The sequence below is a fragment of the Vicugna pacos genome, chromosome 26 (assembly GCF_048564905.1).
Source record: "Vicugna pacos chromosome 26, VicPac4, whole genome shotgun sequence".
In the NCBI taxonomy this organism is placed as follows: domain Eukaryota; kingdom Metazoa; phylum Chordata; class Mammalia; order Artiodactyla; family Camelidae; genus Vicugna; species Vicugna pacos.
This window is the reverse complement of record NC_133012.1, coordinates 19,075,101-19,094,782: the sequence shown is the minus strand read 5'-3', so window position 1 is coordinate 19,094,782 and position 19,682 is coordinate 19,075,101. Positions and strand designations below refer to the sequence as shown.

Here is a 19,682-nt window from a genome sequence, read left to right as displayed (position 1 = left end):
TTAAAATGAAAGAGTCCTTTCAGAGTTCCAAAAATATTACCCAAACCCTGCCAAGATTAATATGGTCAAAGTTTCCACGAAAAGCATAATTTCATGGGAGTTACGCCTGTTCAGATGTGTACAAAACATACCAGTTTAGTTCTTCTTTCTGATACGTCCCTCAAGGAAAGATTAATTTGGTTCATCCTACTGGTCATGCCGCCGTGGGTGTTGTTACTGCAGGTTTTGTCATTAGAAGGGTGAAGGTTTTTTTTGCTGATGTTCTAATTTAACATTACACATAACAGTAACTTGCATTTGAAAGTCTTTTTGTTTATATGTTTATGTGGTACTCTCACGTGCCACAGGTAAGTTTGGCAGGCATGAGTATTATTTCTTTTCCAATTTTTAACAATGAAGAAAGCAAAGCGCAGAGACTTCAGAGACTTAAGCACAACCGAGTAGCAAGTAAATGGTGAATTAAAATCCAGGTCTCCAAGTTCAGTTATTTTCCAGCGAAATCCCTCTACAATGTACCAAAATTGTAATAAAGTAAATAATATGGAGCAATGGGTTGCGTGGAATGTAGTCGGCATCAGAGACTTCCACTTTTTTCTAATGCTATGCCTTAATTTTCAGAACCCACACTGGTCACTTCAAGCGGTAAAGAAAATGAAGCTCTTGAAAAACAAGGCCAGTTCTCGACTTGGAGTCACTGGGTCTGCCCAGGAGAGCTTGAAGAGGAGGAAAGATGGTTGGAGCATTTGCGGTAACTATGCTGCCTTTGAGAGATACCAATCGTTGTAACCAATACTACAGTCTCATTAGTGCAAATTCTAATCTGGCTTTGTGTGAGATTTTCCATCCAGTCCTTGGTTATTGTCCTTTGGTGGAGAGATCTGGTGAATGCTATTTGAGTGACCTCATTCCCCTAAAACATGGGCTTGAGCCAGAAATTGAATTCTGCAAAATGGCCACAACTTGGAGGGAAGGAGATTAGGAGACCAGACTGTAAGTAAGAGAGACTGTAGAGTGAACAAATGAAAAATACCGCAGCATTGAATTTGGCATCCCTTTTTAGGACCAGTTAACAGGAGGTGCAGTTTCAGATGGACTGACTGGTTAGAAAAAAAATTTACCAAATATAGAAGTGTTAGATTTGGTTTAAGCCAAATTAACTCTAATGGCAATCAACTTGCCCATAAAATGGTCATTTAAATGTGACAGAACATCGTAAGACTTGTGTCATATTCTACTCGAATTTATTTGCAACAAATTACCAATAATATCTGTAGGTAAAATGAACTTCAAAAACATCACCAGTATATTGACTTCATTAAAAGGCAAGAGTAAATTATATCTTGAAATATCCTAGAATTATAATGTGTCAATTGTAATAGGCTGGACCCTGTGATATCTTCTATAGAATTAGATCAGAATGGTAAGACAGGCATGTCCACGCATGCTCATATGAAAAGATTTAATGAATGAGTCTTAAGTATTTATGGAAATATATATATGGAAAAAGTAACAAGTGTAGGGTAAAAAAAATCAGCATACAGCAATTGAGTTTTCTCTTTGTAAAAGACAAAAAGAAAGGGGTGCTCAAGTCACCTTGGTGTGACATGGTGTGGCAAAAAGGACATAGCCTGGCAATCCAGCTGGACCTCTGTTCATGTCTATGTGAGGTAAGCGCATTTCTGTATGACCTTAGACAATTTTCTTAATCTTCCTGATCCTTGATTTCCTCATCTATGTAATGGGGTTGGTGACAAAACGAGATGAGAAGTGCTTGGCATTCAGCAAATCTGTTCCCTTTCTTACTCTTGGTATAATTGTTGCATGTAGAAGAAGTTTTGGCATCTAACACCTGATTTACTAGCAAGGTAGGACTTTCTAAGTCCCATACTGTAAATTAGTGACCTGTAATATTTTTAACAGCCATGGTGTTTGCAACTTGAAAATTTTTATGGAACATAAATTTACATTTTAATTGTACATCACTTTCTGCCAGATGTTCACATATTGACTCATCTCAAACTATTGAATCTTTACTTGAGTCAGAAATTGTCCACAGCTCTGCAAATGATTTAGAAAAAAATACTGTTCACAAATGTTATTGCTTGTCCACTAAATTTTCGTTACTTTCAACTAGCTCTATTCTGTGTTCGGGTCATAAACCAAGCCCTTATTCACGTGTCAAAGAGGCATAGGAGGAATGAACGAACACTGGATTATAACTCAGCAAAGTAACTTTAACACGCTCTTGTTTGGGACCATGACTATTGCTGATTTTAAGATGTTAGGAGCCACATTCTCTGAGCTGACAGCATTATTGCTTAGAGTCAGAAAAACAAGGATTCAGATAAACTCTTCACTCACAAACAGAAGATTTCATGCTCTGAACTTTCCCTCGGTTATAGTAATATTGTGGGAGCTGTCAGGTTTCAGATCTGGGTCATTGGACACGTTAGGGCTGAATTACATTTAGCATCAATTCACCAGCCCAGTCAAGCACTGAAGGCACGTTCTAATGCCAAAGGTTCCTTGGATGGCTTGTGTTTAAAGTTTACAAAGCTGTTTTATTTGCATTGATGTATAAAACTCTAGGAACTGTTTCTCAACCACTTTTCTTCATGCCCATAAAAATCCTAAATATTTTGCTTTTTTTTCTCCAGATCAGTTAATATGTTCAGATTTTCAATTAAATATATTGACTTTTAAGTGTATTATTTATAGCATTATACTATTGCCTTTGGCCTACAAAATCTGCTTTATGTATAACTGTAGAAAACAAAATATTACTGAGTAATTTATGAGACATTTGGGTTTTCCATTAGGTTTGCAGTAGCAGATTAGTATGGTTAGTTGTGGGTGAAGTGAGCCCAAATCCAAACACCCTAAACAGAATCTCTTCTCAATGATTGAAAGAAAGATTCGATTTGAGTTGAAAAGATCTATTGTCTTCGCTGCTCATTCAGTCACCTTCCTTTGATAACAGTGTCCTGATTTTCTTTTGGCAAGCCATGGCTTTCCTCCTTCCTCTCAGTCCTGTGAGCTGGGCGTTCCCACTGTCATCCCCAGGCTCCGGGCGTGGGGGTTAATCCTGGTCTGGATCAGGGGCATAGCCCATACTTCTGCCTACAGTGATGGCATTAAGGACGGTCATGTGACCTCAGCTGTTCTAAGGGGAGTCGCCCTCGGAATTTTTATTGAACTATCAGGGGGAAAGGATTAAGAGGTTTATCTCTATTCTGTTTTGGGCAGGACCCCTCACTGTTTCTCCTGGCTCAGACTCTGCTCACCCTCAGTTTATAGTCCCAGTTTTGCCCCGTATCCATGTGCCGCAGGACGTGTCTTTGTGGATGTCACTTACAGAAGAGTCTCAGCCTCTGCGTTGGTCCTACCTTAAGCCTACTTGAAGTACCACATCTGCCACTTCTGAGGAGGTCTGCTCTTTCTAAAACCATCTTCAGAATGCCCCCTGCCTGTTGATGCATTGACAAGGGAATGGGATTTGTCTGTTTTCAATCTTACAACTCATTGTTTTCTGTGATTAACATTCTACTCTCCTGTTTTCCATGCATCTGATTGACATTAAATGCCCCTCCAGTAACTTTGATTCTTTGGGAACATATATCATGAGCTTTCTTTCTGTGTTTTATCTATCATATCATTCTTTACTCCAACAGAACAGTCTGTACTTTCTTTTCTTTACATTCCTGTCACTGCCAACTAGCCTTAAACATACTCTCTGCTGTACGTGGAAGAGAATGTTTACGCTCCCAATCTTGAAAGGACTTCTCCCTAATCACTTAACAAGCTGTAATTAACCGGATGTGTGAATTTTGCAAGTGTAACGTGACACCTACACAGAGTGAAGGCGGAAGAACTAAAAAGTGGACAGATACCCAGACTTCGCCCCACACTTCTGCAGTTGGTAAACTGACCAAAGTAGGTCTGCCACCTTCCGTGACAAACTAAATGTCTCTCAAAGCTGCTGGTTAGCCAGAAATGTCTTCTCTCCGTGTGAACTGTGGCAGGGCACGATTACACATAGATGGTCCTAAGCTGTGGTGAGAAGGAAGTCACTTCCCTGTTAAATCCTTTCTGAAAATTTCTTTCCCACATTGCAGGCGATGTTGATTATATGCTCCTTCCTAAATTTCATTACCAGAAACCCTGGTCTTCCTGTTCAGCTTTTACTGTTTAACTTTCCAGGGTTGTACGTGCAGAGAAAGGAGTCAGAGCGTAATGAGCATCTCCTTTTTGGGACATTTTTGGGAGAATTAAATTCTGCAAGAAGTTTCGAAATTCTGTAACTTCAAACATCAAGCCCAGAAATGAACGACACATTGGGGATGAACCACTCCGGGCATGTGCGTCTCGTGTGGAGCTCGCTTTCCAAGCTGTCTGGAGAGGACAGGCCCTCACTCACGTATTTTATCATGAGCTTTTCTTTATTAAGGGAAGAAACTCAGGCGTTTAGAAAAAATAATTTCAAACAATGAGGAAATTTGATTTACTTTCTGTTTCCTTATTAACCGGCAACTCCCTCCTTTCCTATTCCCACCAAAGAAACTGGTATCAACTGCCTGCTGTGCTAAAAAGAGATAAAAGATGTTTTTATCAGAGTTCATGAGAATGACTAACTAGATGTTCAGGTTTTGAGCCCCGATAATATTTTCACCATCTGCAAAGTTGACGTAGGTTCCACACAGACTCACCAACACTTTCACTGCTCTTCCTTTACGTGTGACTGTTCCACGGGAATCCAACAGACTGGTAACATACAAGAACTTAATGGTCTTCAAGTTTTGCTTTGATTCCCACAGGTTCATTCTTTTGAGAATTTAGGAACAGACAATATACTAATTTGGATAGCTGTAGGTTAGATTCATTTGAAAGTTTAAAATGGTGGGGGGAGGAATCGTCTTTTATTTTCTTCTCTTTTATACACACACACACACACACACACACACCACACACTTTTAGCTCCATTCTTTTTCTACCTAAAGATATAAGGAGTCGACCAAATGATAGCTAGAGTCCTGAGACTGTGAGGCTGGAATTTTATTAATTGGATCGCTCACCACCGATCATGATCAGACGTACAGTTCCACCCTCACTGGGAGTACGGAAGGTAGCTGTCTATAATCAATAACACATAATTGAACTGAAAGCACATTATTAAGCTTACCAAATACCTAGAAATTTTGCTCTTCGTTTAAGTTTAAAAAATCATGATAATCAAATGGTAAGAGGGATTTTAAAATGTATATTTTAAATCCACTATTTCCTGAATGTTTGGTTTGATCAGCCTGTAAAAATCCTCTCCTCTCCCATATTCTGTGTCTAAACTATTGCAGAATAATAGCCTATTAAAATCCGATGACTGAGGGTGGGTATAGCTCAGTGGCAGACCACATGCTTAAATTAACATGCTTGAGGTCCTGGGTTCAATCCCCAGCACCTCCATTAAAAAAAAAAAACTATTAAGATCCAATGACCGTCAGATCACTTAGTCCCATCCTCTTCTTTAGAGGCAAAATAGTAAAGACTAAAATAAAGTGACTCAGTAAAGGTCACCTTCGGCTGGATAAGATCAAATGAAGACTGGAACATAGACCTTCAAGACAGAGCTCTTTCTTCCACATGGGATTATTTCGCTGCAGTTAATCTTCAGGTTAATGCTGATGAAATACTACCACGTTATCCAAATATGAATGAATAACATCAGCATATTATACTATTAAGGAAAGGTGTCTACTTAAATACTTAAAAACTATTTTTAACAAAGGAGTCATTAAAAAGGATTTTCTGGCAAGCCCATTAAATAGAAAAATCAATTAATCTAAACACTTGCCTCTAAAGTATTCTTATTATTCAAAATTTGATTCATTGCAGGCAAAACCACGGGTATTAACCTAGCACATCTAATTCAGGGCGGTTCAGACAAACGAACAGCGGGAAGCAGATCGTTTTTCAGTGGTTTCCGTGTTTCCCGCCCACTAGCTCGTCAGCTCACCTGTATGCAATAAATATCACTCCAGCCCTGCTAAAGGTTATCACCGTTCCTCCTCACTGGAGCCTCCCCAACTCCCTTGGGCTCACAGAGCCATACAGCCGTCCACGCAGGGAACCGCCCCACTCGCTGCCTCTGCCCCATCTCCTCCTCTGTCCTCTCGAGGAGATCACACACATTTCTACCTTTCTCAGCCAGGGATTGGTCACAGCTTTGTTAATTCCACACTAGAATGTTCTTTCTCAGATTCTCATTCATTCAGTAGGGTTTATTAAGCCTCTACTGGATGCCAGTGTTATAGCCATGTATCCTGGCGCCCGTGCACCGGCATTCCAGAGAGAGGAGGCAGAAAAACACATCAGTGAAAGTATAAAAGTGATTATAGTACCATGGTGATAAAAAAAAAAGGTAGATGGATTATAAGTAACTCTTAGAAAAAGGGACACTTTCCAAGACAAGGAATGTAATCATAGAACATGCTTATTCTTCAATAAGCCAAAGCTACCATGTCACAAGCATGTGAACAGCATTTATACAATTAGTAAGTAATTGATTCATATTGTGAAGGTGGAGCTGGTGATGCAAAAGGCGTAGCATGGCATCAGACAGCGAGTCTGGCCGCGAAATCCTCATCGTCCATAACAGTGAGGTAACAGAAATTGTCTAACACGGATGAATCAAAAATAACAGCATAACATATTACATTCTATTTGGGAGTGTCACCTAAAAAAGTAACCAGTGCTTGCCCCTGGACAGTAGGTCGATGAAAGGTTAAGAGTAGGCTGGGGACTGCTGTTTTTACATTACAAGCCTTTAGGGACATTTGATTTAAAAAACAACAACAAAAAAACCCCCCAGAAACCTTTGTGTATCTCTTGCTTTTAAAGACAAGATGTAAAAAAAATGATTAAAGTGAAAAATTAGATCTTGATGAAATTGACTTAGGACCTACCAAAAGGATGATATATTCTGCCGCTGCCGAGCAGAACCAGAACTCGAGCCCAGGCTCCTTGGAGTCCGAGTCCTCGTGCTCCGTCTCTGAGCTGCGCTCTTCCAGGCGGTTGAATGAATGAAATAAAACAGTGTCACTGCACTTGGCCTGTAGGAACTGGCTGGTAGGTGACAGCTGTTGTAACTCAGCACCATGAAGCTGATCACCGTGTGGGCGTCATCTCCGTAAACCACATTTTTCTCATCTGTAAATTAATAACACCCAGCTTCAAGAACTTATGTGTGGACGAGGGAGATGTCTGAAGATCAGCATGTACTGGAATCCAGAGAGGAGGCAGAATGAAGACTGGTCTTCGTCTTGCTTCCCCGACCCTGGCCCTCACCTCTGTTAATCTCCTCACTCACCTTGAGCCAGGGGAGGGGAAGGGGGGCAAGTGAAAATGTAGACTTTGGGGGTCACTTTCGGAGTCCGACGTCTTTCTTCTCATCTGTTGCTCTTCTCTTTCCCTCTTGCCCAAATCAGTTTTCACTCTTTCAAACCTAATTTGTTGTTAATGTAGGAGTTGTGTGTTACATGCCAGGACCATGGCTGTAGACACCCTCAGAAACCAGGACTTAAGTTACTTTGTTCTCTACTGTTTTAAAATAGAGGGTTTATAATTATGTAGGTATGGCAAGCTCTCAATCAGGGAATGGTTACCACGGAAAGATAGTCTGTTACTCACAGACCCCAAGAAGAGGGGGCACATCACACCACGAAGGGCCCCCGGGGGCACGTTAAGGTAGGTCAGGAGGCAGGGGTGGCAAAGGAAAACGTGGGCGAGAGCCTTTCCCGTGGCTTTCCCGGGAGGGAGCTGGCGAGACAAGGTGAGCAGTCTCAGGACTGGCTAGTCTGAGTAATGTCGGTGGGCTCGGGGGCGTAGGGGCCGTCCTGGGTGGTCTGGTGACCTCTGGGTAATTCGTGCAGGGAGTCACCCTGAGTCTGAGAACCCGGCAGAGGAGGTGGCTGGAGTTGTGGGCTCTGGGATGGCTGACTGGCTTTCTGAAAGGTGAGGCTGTTGAGAGCCTGAGGGTGAGTCGTTTATCATCTCTAGGGACTGGTTAACCCTGGAAGGGCAAGTCCCTCCTGCGTCAGCAAAGCACCAGAATACAGGAAATACAGAAGGTAAAAACTTCCAATTATAGGATAAAAGCCCGGGGATCCAGTGTGCAACGTGGTGACTGTGGTCGACAATCCTGTGTTGTAGACTTGAAAGCTGCCGGGACAGTAGATCTCAAATGCTCTCGCCACCACAGCCACAGCCACAGCAATGATGTGAGGTGATGGACGTGTTAACTAGCCTTAACGTGCTACCATTTTTCAATATATGCACACATCTAATCTCCACATGGTACACCTTAAACTTTTGTAATGTTTTATGTCAGTTATGTCTCAATAAAGCTGAAAAAAGGAAAAAAAAAAGACACATTTAGTACACCTGCATTCTGCAGTATCAAATAACACTTGAGACAATGGAAAATTCATGTCTCATCTCCCCACTTGGAAGGAAAAAGGGGAATATTAGGAAGAGCTAATATGGAAAAGTATTCTCCCACCAAACACTCTCCCTGGTCTGTAACCTGGAGCCTCGGTGATCAAAACTGTCATGTTATTGACGGATTTTTTGCTACGGAGTTTCCCTTAGGTGCTTCTCGGCACTTGTAAAGTATCTTCAGTTTAAACGCCTGACTCCGCTGGAAGAGTCCTGCTGCGCAAAATGTTCTGAAATCCCTGAACTCATCATCTTAGAAGCTTGGCTAGTTCCGGGCCTTCCCTGATTCCAATCCCAAAGTCTTCGTATCAAAGCATGCTTTGCTTCTTTTGCCACAGAAGAACCATTTCTGGAGATTTTAACAGGCGGCGAGCTTCCTCAGGGTCCTGTGGCACCATCTATCCCTAAGTGGCCCTTGACCTTCCGTTTTCCTGAACGGATCACAACATAGCTGTGTTAACACACATACACACACAAAAAAAACACAAGCATTTCTTAACTGCCCACTCTGGGGAGATGCTGCATTAAGAGCTGCTTTACCAGTTTATCCAGCACATGTTTACTGAGTGTTGATCATGTGCTGGACACTGTGCAGGCATTGAGGCTACAGCAGCAAACGAAATAGACAAAAACTCCTGTCTGGAGCTTACTTCCTATTGGCAGCGGGCTGGCGGGAGCGGGGGTGGCTGGCAACAAATGAAGTAAAAATGAATGTCCTGCCAGGGGGTGGTAAGTGCAATGGGGTAAATGAAGCAGAGGACGGAGAGGGGGCTCGTGACTGTAAGTGAGGCAGGAAGAAAAGGAGACAAGGTTGATTAACATGAAATCACTGGAAACTGGTAATTAAAGATGGATTCTGCTGTACGGTTCACGCAAGCAAGTGAATTCTGGGTTAAAATACTGCATGACCCCTATCTTAGCACTTGCCAGAATAATCATTAACCTGATGACAGGCTTGGTGATCCCTAAAAGTAAGGCAAATCCCCACACTCACCATCATGCCTCTCTCCAAACATTTCATCGGTGTTTGCGACATTCAGTTTACTCTGCTGAGTATCAGGAACAGGCAGAGCCATGCAGGAGAATCTCCTGAGGAAGGGGACCTTCTGTTCTCTGTCCCTTGTTAGGGAAGACTCGGCATAGGGTCGTGGTGGAATTTAGAGGTGACGGAGGTGACTGCTGAGGGGAGGTCTGTGGCTGAATGAGAATGAGCCAGGGGTTGTCGCAGATATGTGGTGATGAATTGAGATGAGGAGGAGAGTTTAGCTTTGATGGGCTGGTCCCTCAACCTGCATCTGCAGGGATGTATATATAGAGAGGGTTTGTGGGAGAGGACAGTCCTGGTTTACTGAAGTCCCCGGGGGATCGGCAGCTCGGGCTCCCTGGGACACGGCTCCCTTGGCACCATCCTCTTCTGTATCACGGGCAGTAGCACAGAAGGAAGCCTGGCTCTCATGAGGCTTTGAGGGTAACAAACATGAACAAGGGTGGGTGTGCACGGCAGACCCAGGGAGGGCGCTGGTGAGCCATCTCAAGGATTCCCAGCAGTAGTGAGTGAAGCACTGGGCGTTGCAAGGAGAGGCTGCCTGGAGAGCGCGTGTCTGCAGGAAGGACTGACTGGTGAAACAGATCTCATTGTAGTGAACGGGCTGTCGGAGGAACTCATAGCCTGGTTAGCTCTGGAGAAGCCAGCGTCACACATCCATGTATCTCAGGACATAGCTCAGCTGCTGTGTGAGTTATTTGTAGTAAATCTTTATTGAATTGAAACGAATTATCAGTCTAGTCTTTCTAGAAATTGACTTACTACAAAAAGTAGCAGCAGGTAAGCACCAGAAGGCTATAGATGATCAGTTCAGAGGAGGGAGAAACCTTGAAACTCCAAACAGGAGTGAAGACTTCACCTGTAAGACAGGGTGTGGGGCCACGTGTGGCTTCATCTTGTGGCAGAAGTTTCAAGGACCAGTAGTTACCATCTTCTGCATTGTAACGAGCACCAGCCATCCTGACCATGAAGCCAGGCAGAGTTAGGGACCATTTCTATCCACAGTAAAAACTTTCACAGGCTATTTTTATATCCACCTGGAAACACTCAATTGTCTTGCAATCACCAGAGACATCTTTCCACCTACACACCGACAGAAGCATTTTGAATACCACTGGAAGTTCATTATACTTAAGGTAGTGCAATATATGTTTTTATGTAGTAGTTTTATATAGTATTTTTTATAGAGTAGTTAATCACAGGGGCAGAGATTTTTTTCTCTCCTCCTCCCCCACCCCTTATAATTTGTTGATGCCTATTAGTGTGATTAAAGCAATCCATTCACCGTTTTCTTTTGTCTAGGAAATGAATTAGGCTGCAAATCTATCTGCCTAAGATAACAATTACTCATTGGTAACTTAACACTTAGGAAGAGGCCTCTGGGTTTTAAAGACTTAGTTGGAGCCCAGATGCAGAGACCCGTTCATGGAAAGAGACTGTCTCCTCCCTCCACCCAAACTGCACCACCTAGTATAGAGGCCAATGACCTGCTAGTGCTTAGGGCTGGCAAATGAGACACTGTCTAGAACTGGGGATTCAAAGCCCCATCCTTGACATTTACCGGCAAGGTGCACCCTGTGAAGGTGTGGGATAGACTGATCGCAGGGTTCTAATCTTTTGTCTTAGAACAGAGACTGGCAAGATATGCAGAGAACAATACTTCCCTCTAGTGGTCAGAGCAAGAATTGGAAGTCAAGACACTTGTTTTTATTTTTCTGCCTGATGTTGTCAGTAACTCCCAGAGCAAATCCACTGCTACCAAAGTGAGGGAAAAATTGATACAATTTACTGGATTAAATCCAGGCCCAAATAATCCTGGTTTTGTCTGACTTGTCTGGGTAGTGGCGACTGCATGGTCCGATCCAGCCTTTGGGGCAGTGAGCTGTGTATCCATTTTATTCATAATTCAGCTTCTCTAACAGCAAATTCAGGATGTTTCTATCTCTATTAAATATGTATGTACTTTTTCATCAGTTAAATGAGGAAATAATGTTGCTTTCACCACCTCAGAGACTTCTGATGAGGATCAAGTAAAAGCATATAAAAACAGTTTAAAAGTATAAATTTCTGAACAAGCATTATTATTGAGGAAAATGTATGTTTATCTGTTATCATTGAAAACAATTCTCTAATTCAATCCTGTGTTTTAGGATTTTCACCTGTAAGTACAACATAATAATGAATACATACACACATACGTATATATACACATAAATAAAAAAACATTATTTATATTCTATGCAGTTACTTCCCCTCTAGACCTACTAATGAAAGTCTCATTATGAAGAAGACACGTTATTACAACTTTAAACTTGAGAGATATAAGTCCTTACCCTTTTATGACTCACCCAAAGGGATTTTCTTTAATAACTGTATAACCCACATTTTCAGAGCATCCGCACAGTACAGTGCCTTTGCAAAGCCATTACTATAAGCACACACATGCTCGGTATGGAAGGAATGGAAAGTGGACAGTTCACCCTAAATCCGAGAGCATAGTTTCTTACCGAGTATCACTGCCAAATGATCTTGCTTGAAATCACTTCCAGGTCATTAAAATATAAGGAAGGGAATGATCTTAAATTACTGCTTGGAATGTGGGATTTTTCACTACATTAGGGTTAAAAATTGGGTGGTGACACTTGGGTTCAAATTATATAATGTGGTGGTAATTTTTTTTTTCTGCCTCAACCAGAAAAACATTCTCAGTGAAAATTCAAATACAAAACAAGAGGAAACATATATTCTCATGCGCTGTGCTGGGAAGATGGGGTATGAAGAAACATTTCTAACATGGGGAACAATTACTTAATTTGGGGGGTTCTTTTATAATGACCCTTAAGATACTTAAGATCGTGTCTGACAAATGTGACAACTATTTTACTTCACTTCATGCTTCCTTGAAAGTTCAAAATCACGGAAAAAGAGATCAAAGGGATTTTGAACAGCCAAGAACAAACCAGCTGTTTGATTTGCACGTGGAATTAATTTTCACTCTGTGGGGCTCAGCTCACCCCGCCAGGTGGAACCTTAAATGCCCGGGAGCGAGGACCGGCGGTGTGTGCATTGCCAGAGTGCAGAGTTTTCTACATCAATTTTTCATCTCCTACAGTCTGATACTCTCTCTCTCCAGCTTGTGTCATTACTCAGTAGTTAAAGAAAAGAAATTTTTCAAACGCCAAAGAATTTCTCTATTTCTTAGAATCATAACGTTTATGCCTCACTATTCATTTTTGAAAGTTACTTTTCAGCGTGTCTGGTCATCAAGTTGAATGTTTTAAAGCTCATCCGGCAGCCTGGCGAGCCTGGGGACTCGTGCCCACGGGCGGTGCTTTGTCTGCTCTCTGCTCTCCTCCCTGGGGACGCATGGCCTGGGGGTCTCTGCTGCGCGTGGCTTTCAGAAACCATGCGCACATGCCGGTGGAGACAGAACAGGGGGCTGAGTCTGGAGGCCTTCAGACAGACTCTGCCCACCTGCTCACCCACCTTCCGAGGCCACCTTGGAGCCTAGCTTCCTGTCCTTGTCTCTGTCACCAGTTTCTGGTCTTGGATTTGTCCACAGACTGATCGCTGTGCTCAAGTGCCTGGGAGTTGACATCTTCTGCTCTGCTAATATTCTGCATCACGCTGGCCTGCATCACACGCTCTCCACGGGCACCTGACTCTAGCCAGTCCCTGCTTGGCTCCACGAGTCCTGTCTGGGCACTGATGTATTGTCCTGGGCTCAGAGAGGCCCAAAAAGGAGAGCTTTGGCAACCGCCTGGCATCACTTTTCTGTTCAGAGCCATGCTGACACCTCCTCCCAGTGGTCCCAAAAAACCAATAGCCAGACATCCACCACCTGGGGTACAACCAATCTAGGAGTTCTGAAAAATATAAAGAGGGCAAGTGTGACAGATAGCATCCTAGATATTGGCTTCAAACTTCTGCTTTTGAAAAATATATATATATACATACATTTATATACATATATATATATATATATATATATATATATATATATATATATATATATATATACTGGTTTTAAGCAAAAACCATCTACCAGATTCCCTGTTACTAGTCGGGGCGACCTGGACCTTGCTGCCCACGCAGACGTGCTGAGTCCACCAGGAGGACTCGGGCACAGCGTGGACTGCAGCTGAGACGGGGATGACCTACTAGACCTCAGAAAGAGAATTCGGATCAGGGCTAACCCTGCCAGGAAATGGAATTCTTATTTGTGAAGGAGACATCCACAGAAAAGGAACACGTTTCTGTGGTTGTCAGCTCACCTTCTCCGTCTGGAAAACTCTTGCTCAGAATTTCAGCAGTAACTCAAATAATTAAAAGTCCTCATTCCCCTGCGTCCTGCTTCCTCGGGCCCGTGTTCCCGTAGAGCTTCGTTCCACTCCTATTATGGCATTCAGCACTCGCCTTTCCAGTGGCTGTTTATGTGCCTTTGCTCCCTCTGGGTTGTGTGGAACTTCAGGACAAAGACTGTGCCTTATTCCTCTTTGCAGCCTCAGCCCTGCCTATGGTGATGTGCAGTTGGTGCTTAATAAATGCGTGGTAAATTAACAAACGCTGCACATCGGAAGCTTTTAGCAGCACTAGTACCTTGATCATGTGCCAGAGGGGGACGTGTACACCAGACCCCCAATGCTGGGCCTCTAAACAGAAGTAGAGAATTCTGTGTCCACATAGGACATGGGTAGCTTCAAGAAGATGTCACCCCCACTTTAGCGATGAGAAAAGGCCAGATAATCTACAAAATCATAAATTTTCTTGAGCACGTCAGAAAGCTGAGGTTGTCAGGCAACCAAGCGAACTCAGCTCTGAAGAGTGACAAGCCCACAGAGGGAAAAGGGGTGACAAGTCTCAGCTTTGGCAGAGCACGGGAGGAGGATGAGCTGCTGTGAGAGCAAGTTGGAAGAAAACAGCTAACATCTTCACAAAGTCTTAGAAGCCAAGGGCAGGCTAGTGAGAGAATGTAGAACACCTGGGAGCCTTAGACACAGGGAGATGGTGCACTCACGTCTCTTCCCCATCATTTTCCCGCTGTGCACATGTGAGAAGGATCTGGGGCAGGACAGGAAAGAAACAGTCCCTGACACAGGCTCTGCTTCTTGGGGAGGAGCTGAGGCAGATCTGCTGCCCCTGGGGAGGGGCTGGAAAATGCTCAGGTGCAGAGTCCTGCACTGGCTACAAAATGAAGGGATGTTCTTTTTATGGCCAAGTAATATTCCATACCTACTTTATTCATTCATCTGTCAATGGGTTCTTGGGTTACTTCCATATCCTGGCTCTTGTATATAATCCTGGAATGAACATTTCAAATTAGTGCTTTTGTTTTCTTTGAATAAATACCCAAGAGTGAACTCGCTAGATCATATAGTAATTCTATTTTTAGTTTTTTGAGGGACCCTCATACTGGTTTTCCGTAGTGGCTGTGCCTATTTGCATTCCCACCAACAGTGCACGAGGGGGCGCTCTTCTCCACATCCGCACCAACACTGATTTCTTCTCTTTCTGATGAGTGCCATTCTGACAGGTGTGAGATGATATCTCATTATGGTTTTGTTGCACATTTCCCTAATGATTAGTAATGTTGAGCATCACTTCTCATGTGCTTGCTGGCCATGTGTATGTGTTTTTTGGAGAAAAGTTTGTTTGGGTCCTCTGCCCATTTTTAGTTGGGTTGTTTTTTAACATTGAGTGGTAAGTCTTGCCACTTGCAGCAACATGAATGAACCTGGAGGTACTATGCTAAGTGAAATAAGTCAGACAGAGAGAAACAAATGCTGTATGATTTCTTTCGCTTATATGTGGAATTAAAAAACAAACAAATACAGAAAACAAAACAGAAACAGACTCATAAATTCAGAGAACAAATGGGCGGTTGCTGGGGCAGAGCGGGGGGATGGGCGCAATAGGTGACGGGGATGAAGAGGTACAAACATCCACCTATAAAAGAATTAAGCCACGGGGATGTAATGTACAGCACAGGGAACATGGCCAACAATATGAGCACAACTTTGCGTGGTGATAGATGGTAATTAGACATTGAGGCAATCATTTCATAACGTATAAAAATACCGAGTCATTATGCTGTACACTAGAAACTAATATAATATTGCATTTAATTATAACTCGGTTTTTAAAATGGGAGGAATTGCCTTGGGGTAGTTCCGCTGGGGAAAGAGGTGGGGATGTCTCAGGTGCCAAGGCTGTCGGGAGCTCTGCTGTCAGGAGCAGCAGCTGAGAGAAAGGACACAGCACAGATGTGTCTGTGCTAATCTCGCTGCCACCACCTGCATCTCCACATCTACAGCGTGGAGATCAGGCAAAGAGCAATCTGGGTGAATCCAATGCTTCTGCCACCAGGCTGGCTACAAAACCCACCTCCTCCCAAGTGACCACTGCCTGGCACCTCCTGTTTCCTCTGTGGAGCCTCAGTCAGACCCTAGTGATGAGGGAGTCTGGGGATTGTTGTTCGAATTATTAATTTTTTGGCTTTTCTGCTTCTGCAATTCAAATGTGCATGCTAGCCATAGCTCAGGAAGGGATTCTCTGAGTGGGTTGGAATAGGAGTCATAAGAGCCAGTCCATAATATTTACTGCACCTTCCACCCAACTAGATATATTTCCATCACCCTTTTTATTTCCTTCTAGTGCCAGACCCCTCAGAATGAAAAGAAAAATACACATGGAAATCTGTTTGTTTTTATTTGCTCAATGTCTGCCTCTACCCCATTCATTTATAAGTTCCACTCATGCAGGGACCCTGTCCCTTAGCCCTTTGCTGTGGGCTCACTGGAAACCACAGTGCCCAGCAGACAGCTGACCCTCAGTAAACACTGGGAGAAGAAATCAGCAGACCCTCTGGGAATTAAATAAAAGCAAATGACGCGTCTTTCCATGGAAAACTACTTAGAGTCACAGGCACAACATTTACATTCGACTTTCTGAGCGTCGCCCGGAGGCAAGAGCAGCGAGGAGACTGGGATGACGGTGACAGACCCCCTCCTCGTTCCCTTGCTGTCAATGCGCCGTTTATGCCCACGGAGCGATTAAAATGTACGTGACAGCCCTCTGCCCGCAGTGAAGTGGAAAGGCCGGGTCTGAAGCGCGTCGGGCCCCTGGGCAGGTAGGAGAGCGCGCCGTGTCGGGAAGGGCCGGGCGCCGCCGGGCCGCCGCGCGCGCATTCCCGGGGCCGGGGCCGGGGCCGGCTCGCCGTTCTGGCCGCGCGTCCCGGGCAACAGGACGGGAGGGAAAAGAAATCCTAGGTCTTAGGGTGCATTTTTTTCATTCTCTTCCTGCGGCTTAAAGGAGGCTCAAGGCCTGAGAAGGGATTCAAAGCCCTTGAATAACAGCCAGAGAGGGAGGGTTACGTGAAGAAGAAATGAAGGTTATGTGAGTTCCAGGGCCCTGGGACTGTTCTGGGTTTTAGTGAGAAGAATTTTGGGCGCTGCCTGCGTGTTTAACTTCCTAGTTCGGTTGGTATCGCCCGCCGCTCAGCTCAGGAGCCCCCACTTGGCCTTTCCTTTTCTTTCACTAGGAAGGGACCGAAGTCAAGGTCAGTCACAAGGTCACCACGACGCAGCCTCCCAGCCCCACCCCTCCAGGGTGGGGCAGGGACTCTGGCCCACGTGGGAGAGTAAGGAGGAGGCCTGCTTTGCTCTGTTGGGCGCGCAGGGAGGGAGGACACGTTCTGGTGCCTCTGAGAAGCCTGGCCTTGGCATGGGGGCGGACTCCTTCAAGTGATTCATTTGTCGGGCTTCCATCTTTCAAAGGAGAGCCAGCAACGGACGAACAGACAGACAAGTGAGCAGCAAGTTAATAAAATTGTTCCAAACTTCATGATAACGATCAGCTTTCTGCATTAGTTTTCTCATTCCAATGGCCATTCTTCCCGATGACTTCGCCTCCTAAAGCTGCGTCATTTTAGCTGGACAATTTAGGCATCCTTGCAGACTCATTTTTCCCCACACGAAATATGAAGATAGCCATGACGGAGGGGAAGGAGAGGGGAAAGAAAGTTCCTTGTGCTCATCGCCCCTCACAGGAGAGCTGGTTCCTGATAAGAGCCATGTTTTTTGAAGTGTATTTTTTCCAACTGTTTCCTTGAAGACATCTTTCCATTTCCGGCAAATCTCAATGCCTGGGCATCCCATCCTTTGGGGTGATAGGGTGCTTCCAGGGGAAAGTGGATTCCTGCTTGCAGCAATATGCTTTGACAATAGAATTTGAATTCTGTTGTTGTGAGCAGCAAGACAGTAAGACCAAAGGCTAGACTTTGGGGAGAAGAGCATGGGAAAGAAAAAAGTGTGAGCAAGCGGAAGTGAGAGGCAAGGAGATGGAGAGATGAAGGTCGGGGAGGGGTGGGGAAGAATTTTGTGAATCTCTTAAGCACGTAAAGATGCTGGGGTCCCAGCGCTTCCACCTTGGTGGTAGAGAAGTTACCATGTGCCGAGCAGAGCATGGACTGGAGACCTGCCCGGCTCTACTGGGAGGATGTGGTGGATGTGGGGAGTTTTGAGGGAGGGGAGCGAACAGCCGCATCTGTTCCCTTGGTGTCGGGCACCGGTGGGAAGGAGGAGAGAGAGCTAGTCTGGAAGCTGAGCATCTACTGAAGGGGGATTTAAATTTAAAAAATCAGGTTAACTCACCATCCTGCCCTACCGCCACCAACCCCAGCAGATTGCCACTCGTTGTGAGATGTGATCAGTTACAGAGAAGTTGAGAAGCCACATTTTCTTTACCACCTGAGTGCAGTGTGGGTAATTCTGCTGCCCAGTCACACAGTTAAATGTAGCCAGTGACTACATGTCTCCTTTGTCAATGAACAATCCTGTGGAGGCAAATGGAGACCATGAAATGACACCTGAAGTCATCTTGGTGACCAAGTCCTTTCTTTTGACTGCAAGGCACTGAGGCAGGAAACTTTAAAAAAAAAAAAAAAGATACTGGGCACATCCATTTCCCCCAACCTATAATCCGCCACAGGGAGGCGGAGCTTTTTATCAATCTGAATTCCAGTCAAGCCCTGGTCAGTCCAGCACCTCGAGTTATTTTCAGCCGTGACTTGTGTTGAAATTAATTTCCAGACCCAAGATGCAGCCGCTTGCACCTGAGGAGCCACATCAGCCAACTGAAACTTAGATAATAACCTCTCTGTCCCTATAGACGCTTCTCTGTCCCTGTAGACGCTCCCCTTCTCCAGAAACACAGTTCATCCAGGTGGCCAAGCCCCAAACACCAAGGCGGCTCTGGGCTCTATGCTGACTTCCTGTTCCTTATTCATTTTCTGTTTTTCTCCTCCATGTTGCTTATTCTTTACCCTATTAAAGCTTCCCGCCTTCTGCTCCATTTTACAGTTCTCTGGACTCATGGAAAGAGAGACTGCCCCCTTCACGAAGTGCTCAAGTTTGCTTCTATCAGCTAAATTGTCTTCTTTAATCATTTTTAGCATCTGAAATGACCTGGCTTTGGAATAGCAGCTGGTCAACTTTTGTTTCTATTTTCTGAGGATTCCCAGGCTTATATGAACCAACAGAACAGTCGGCATTCAGCTCATCACTGGCTTCTTGGCTGTGATGTGCAGACTGCTGTAAAGCCTAGAAGGTACCCAGGGAAATGAGCAGGCGGTTCTGAAGGGCGATGAACACGCTCTGAGGGAGATGGAGCCAACTACGTGGAGCGAGGGCCCCAGCGCCCTCTGCGGAGCACAGATCTGTGGTGAGGACGGCAGGGGAAACTACGTGAACAGGCAAAAACCAGACAAGACAACCAAAAAAACCCAAAGCTGTTATTTCTTTCAAATAAATGTCATCTCACTCAGTAAAACAGCGCCTACGTAGGTAAAGATTGCTGTGTACGTTTGTACACATGTTGGGCTGCACGGTGCAGGCTGCAAGCGGAGTACTTGTCCAGCCTCAAGACCAAAGAAAAAGCCCGGAATCAGTGACAGAGGCATCAGTGGTTTGACAGACTGTGTATGTGTGTGTGTGTGTGTGTGTTTAGGAGGGGGCGGGTAGAGAGGTTCCCAGTTATAAAAGGGATCGACAGTGGAAACCAGCAGAGGAGCGCGTCCCTCACCGCCCCTTAGATAAACTATCTCAGTGGAGATAGTTCTGATCTGAAGATTGGAAGGCTCCCTAGCTGGGGC

The 19,682-nt window shown here is 44.4% G+C and overlaps 1 protein-coding gene across 1 annotated transcript in view; it reads left to right on the top strand.

Annotated features, from left to right (window-relative positions):
- Positions 1-19,682, top strand: part of TLR3 (toll like receptor 3) — a 221,518-nt gene that overhangs the window by 180,835 nt on the left and 21,001 nt on the right. Inside the window, exon 4 of the mRNA XM_072950446.1 lies at positions 619-748. The gene's annotated coding sequence lies outside the window, so the exon portion shown is untranslated. The remainder of the gene's footprint in view (positions 1-618; positions 749-19,682) is intronic.